This window comes from Malurus melanocephalus, unplaced genomic scaffold (assembly GCF_030028575.1).
Source record: "Malurus melanocephalus ecotype Western Australia unplaced genomic scaffold, MMel_1.1 scaffold_257, whole genome shotgun sequence".
NCBI classification, from domain to species: domain Eukaryota; kingdom Metazoa; phylum Chordata; class Aves; order Passeriformes; family Maluridae; genus Malurus; species Malurus melanocephalus.
The window spans coordinates 379580-384790 of NW_026623489.1; the positions used below are offsets into that span (position 1 = coordinate 379580).

The 5211-nt window shown below is 41.9% G+C and overlaps 1 protein-coding gene across 1 annotated transcript in view; it reads right to left on the reverse strand.

Annotated features, from left to right (window-relative positions):
- Positions 1–563: 563 nt before the first annotated feature.
- Positions 564–5211, reverse strand: part of CDK15 (cyclin dependent kinase 15) — a 37494-nt gene continuing 32846 nt past the window's right edge. Inside the window, exon 13 of the mRNA XM_057375747.1 lies at positions 564–3428. The gene's annotated coding sequence lies outside the window, so the exon portion shown is untranslated. The remainder of the gene's footprint in view (positions 3429–5211) is intronic.

The following is a 5211-nucleotide window of genomic DNA, read 5'->3' on the forward strand; positions in this document are numbered from 1 at the left end:
CAGTCCCAACAAACAGAAAATGATTTCCAACTGGCAAACACACTGTTTACTTTCCAGAAAAATTGCACTTTCCCATCTGACAGCTGATCAAGGGATCTCCTGCTGCTGTCAGCATGAAGAAGTGTTTAAACACAGGGATGGAAGTTTAAACATTTTCTCATTATCACAGAATAAAAAAAAAATAAATTTAAAAATAATAAAAAATCAAGGCATTGAGTCTCTGCGACCACCTGCTGTGCCAGTAATGAAGCTGTGTCACATGACCAGCCGGCGAGGACTTTTATCTCTGCCCCAATATCATTACTGAAGTGACACCTGTCACATGACCTGCATCACAGCTTTCATCTGGGCTCCCCAAATGCACTTCTGGCTTCTGAGGGGGATTTTCCTGGCATTTCCCTCCCCCACACACACACTTTAAAGAGCGTTGCCCACTTGCACCATTACAGACAGGGGTTTGCAAGTTTTAGAGCCCCTGGATCTTTTCTTGGGTATATATAATTTGGCCAACAAACTTGCTCCAGACTGAAACAAAACAGAATCCTGGCCTGGGAAAGAAGTTATTTAATTTACTTCAAGATTTTTTTAAAGCAAATATTTAAGTCTGATGTTAACTTCTCTTTACATGAAGGAGGATGTTAAAGGATTTCTCAAAAACCTCAGATTTGTTTTTGGTTTTTTATTAGGTGGTGAGAAGAAACAGTTTGATGACCCTTAAGYACAAAGATTTCCATTTACATGCATTTTATAAACTCTCAACTGCTTTACCAAAGCATCCTACCCCTGCCAAAAGAAAGTATTTTCTGGGAAAAAAAAGGTAAATGTTAGTCCTGCACCTCTCTGCCAACGTCTGGGATTTTTTTGTGAGGTGTTCAACAGCCAACACGTGGATTTGAGTTGGGCCCACATAAATGACAGTGATCAGTTCCTCACCAGAGCCCATTCAGTTATCATCTCAAAAACAGCAYCACACATTCAAGTGTGACAGGGGATGATCACCCCACAGGAACTAGATGAGAGCAGGTTGGAGATAAGGGAATATGAACTTTATGGATTTTTCAACCTCCTCCTTTCCTACTCCACACKCATCCATGAATGAAGTATGGTTCTTTTCTCCCTTCAAATCTGATTCAGCTCACTRAAACAATGAAAAGCTAACTCAGCAAAAGAGTTCATAGTTTTCCATCTGTTTAGTGAATTAAATCAGTTCTTCAAGGGCTTAGAAAGGTGCAAGAGAGAAAAAGAGAAAGTCTSTAAAGCTTGGAGCAGGGAGGGAAAGGGGGAAGCAGAATTGCCTTTTTGGGTGGCACTAACTTGGTACATAAATACAGACATGTTTCTTGATACCTGCTCCTTCTGACTCATTGCAACACTACATCCACTTTCCCTGAGAGTTGTTGCCCAYGAGGCTGTGCAGGCCAGGGGATGGAAAATCTACTGAGATCAGTACTCCTGATGTAAATAGTGTTCCCATTAGTAGAGGAGGGARGAGGTTTGGAGTCTGTTTCTCTCTGGTCTGGCATGTTTCAGGCATTTTGCCTACAATGTTAATGAACAGAAGACTGCTGGGTTGCAGCATATTCAGAGTCTCCCTGGCTTTCTGCCCCTCTAGATACAGAATTAAACACTATCATTTGACTCTGGTAATTTAGCWTATGGCAAAATTTAGCAATGGCATGGACATTATGAGGTAGCAGCTATGTAAAACAGCAAAGACATTCTGTCCCAMYGCTCCAGGGCAGAAGAAATTTACARTTGATGCTCTGGATAGGCCATGAGGAGAAGTGACTCAGTTATCATCATTAGATCCCTCACTGCCCATGCATAACAAATCCTTCCATTTAACATATCTTGAGCATTTACTTGCTCTCAGTTAGAAGCAGACATTCAGCCATAACCATCCCATTGCAGCCACTGGAGATCCTACTTTTTCACTGYTCTTAGTCCAGACATCTCCAAGAACAACAAAAGGAATGCAGAACACCCCTATCCCAACTTGTGCATCATTTATAGCAGCTCTGTTCAGTATTGCAAAGGGCTATCAGGTCATTGAGAGCAGCTGATATTTGGGAGATCTGGGTCCATGCAATCTAGAAGCAGAAAGACTTTTGGGACATAGCTTGCCTTTCATCAAGGAACATGACATAAGGAATATTTTGTCCTCTTAACTCTGCCTGCAGACAGTCTGTGTGCCTTTTAATGTAGCTAATCTATACATTCTGCAATGATATCTGTAGCAAGGGGAAAGGGGAACATAAACAGTTGTGCTGCCTCCTGCCCAGATCTGCAGTGTGTGGTTGGTGAACAATGGACTGGAGTGGGGCTGGAGATGCAGCTCTCTTACACTAAAAGCTCACCTTTCAGCTGTTTCTGTGGCTGCCACCCAYAGCTCCTTGACTGGTTTTGTTCCAGTGCCTCAATGCTCTGCATAATTCTTGCTCAGAGAAATTGTCCCAGTTATGCCAGTGATACTACTCAATGAATAAAAATATTCAAGAAGGTTTGCATGCCTGCAGCTCAACAATTTATCTTTGTCTTGTTTTTCTTCCCAGATGTGCCATGAGGGTACACCAAGACTACTGGATTTTATGTCCCAGAGCTAAGAAAAAGTATCCAAGATAACAGAAACCCAGCTGACTAGTACTTGAGCACAGTGAATTACTTGCTTTCCCAATTCTTCCAGGAAGCATTTTATAAGTAATTTCATAGTAACTGCAGTTGGGAAAGAGGTCTCTGATTTCCCCAYGTATCCCCATTAGCACTCACCTCAGATTAGCTTTCCTCCTCATAGTCTGTCAGCAGCCTTGAGATCAAGGAGATTAAAACACTGTGGAAACTCATTAATAAGCCAGGACTCCCTGCAACAGCTGGACCAAAAATGGACTGCATTTGGCTGCATCTTAATTCTTTGCCATCTCCCCTCTGCTCAYCAACACCTGCACACACTTGGGATGCTGCACACAAAGACCCCTGAATTCAGCTCTAAGCAACCAGTCTGCAATGCACATGTCTAATGCTCTGCTGGTGTGGAACCAGTACCCTGGTAATCCTGTTAGCAGTGGCAGAAGCTCCCTCTAGGAAATTATAACAAATAGTCTTAAACAATTCCTTTTGTTGACAACTCTATCCAAGAAACCATCTTCCCTGGAGACTTCACTCAACTTTTGACTAATCCCCTCCTTCCCTCAGGAGCTCTTTTGTTGAAGGAGATTGTAGGCATAGCCCAGGAATGACAGGTCTCCATAAGCCTTGGATGAGCCTCTACATTCTTTCAATTGTCAGTCCCCATCTGTCCTGTTTGTACATCRATCTTCTGGTCCAGGGATCTCTCTATTAAGTGACACATGGCTGAGTATATTCTGCAAGTCCAGTGTCCAGACTGTGATGTTACATCTCCGTTGCCAAGTCAATCTTTCTGACATTGCTTTCTGAAAAACAAAAGGCAGGACATCTGCACATTTTCATTCTCTTCTACGAAAGGTGATTTTTAAAAACACACCCCATCCCTCAGACTATGTCTTTATTTTATAATCTCAAAGGTTTTTCTTCATTTTATCAGTCTCAGGAGTTATTTCAAAGGTCCTTGGTGTAAGGGAGGATACAATCTGCCCCTGTTGCAAAGAAATTCTGTTAGGGTAAAAATCCATGGCCTAAGTGCTGAATCAAAAAGAAAAATAAGTCCCAAATACAAATATTCTGCAGGGCTAGGATCTTCAATCACCCTGCTTGTCAACAGCTGGTTAAAATAGGTTCTTCTTTTCCTGTAGATTCAACTACACTTAGCTGATACAGTATCACATGGATGTAAGAGGCACAGCATTAGTTATCTACTTATTTATTTTGAGAGGTGGAATAAGAACAGTAGCAAATTCCAATGATCCATATGTTCCTCCCCAGCAGGTAGAGGGAAAGTGGAATAGGGTAGAAAATGGGTGGAGTGTTGGCATGGAGTTTATATCACCCTGGGATAGACGACTGACAGTATCTCATCTTTTCCTGAAACCAGAAGGAGAACAAGGAGGAGTCTGTGATGATGTTTTGTCCCTTGCTGTGTTGCTCAGGGCCTGTGGATTCAAGATGGAGCCTGGTATGTTTAGTTTTTTGGTTTTGTCTATTTTTGTAGCTTAACTCAGGTTGGCAAATGAAGGAAGGCTGGCCAGTTTCATTATGTTCCCAGGAAATTCCATTCTCTCATGTGCCAGCGTGAGGCTGTTGTGCTTTAGATGCCTATCTACCTCTCATTAGATTTGAAAAAGCATACAGAACCCCCTGCTTTCCATAGGTAGCCTATTGAAATGACAAAAAAATTACTGTTTCATTTATAACTTTCCTTGCATGTCTGAATTCAGACACCTTTTTAAAAAAGAGAATTAATAATATGAACACTATCATGTGTAGAATGTTTTCCTGCAATGAACTACAGAAGAAAACTTGAGTTGACATTTAAGATTGTTTAGTATGCTTTGTAAGCAGCTTCTAAAAAAAAGGACAATAATTTTGAGGCCAGGTAAATAAAAAAAGTGTTTGTTTCTCCATCTAGTTCCAAGCTTTCACTATTTTAAATTATATATTTGTGAAATGCTCTCTAAATGAGTTACAATGGGCCAAATTCAAGTTCACTGAACACTGATGCATGAGTGCCCTCCTCAAGTGAGTTGTCCCAGGAGCTCTAGTGGAACTGACAGCCAGCTTTTCTGGCAGGATTAGTTCCTCTCTGATCACWGAGAGGGAACAGCCGTGGTGTCTGCACTCAGCTGAGCAGGTGAGTAGAGAAGCCATTCAGGCTGATTCCAAATCCCARTCTGGTCACAGTGCTGGCAATGTCAGGTCTTTCTTAAAAGGATTCCAGGCTGGTCTCTCTGCCTGCTGTTGTCTACATGATGAAGGCAGAAGGGGTAGAGAAAGGCTCTGAGACCTGGCACTGAGTGCTGGGACCTGATCCCATAGCAGGTATGTGCCATCTACATGAATTTGAAAGAACAGATGGGTAGCTGAGGTGTGTCCTGCTATCCTAAGGCTGGTGCTTAGCTTGGCAGACAATAAGACAGTCAAACTAATTTGGCCTAAAGATCAGTTTCCAKGTCTGCCCTGCAAGTATGGAGCCAGCAGTGACACTGACAGGACACATGCTGCTAACAAATGCACAAAGTAAACAAAGAGACCGTAAAGGATATAGTAAAAAGGGTATTTTCTGGTAATTTCTTTCAATAA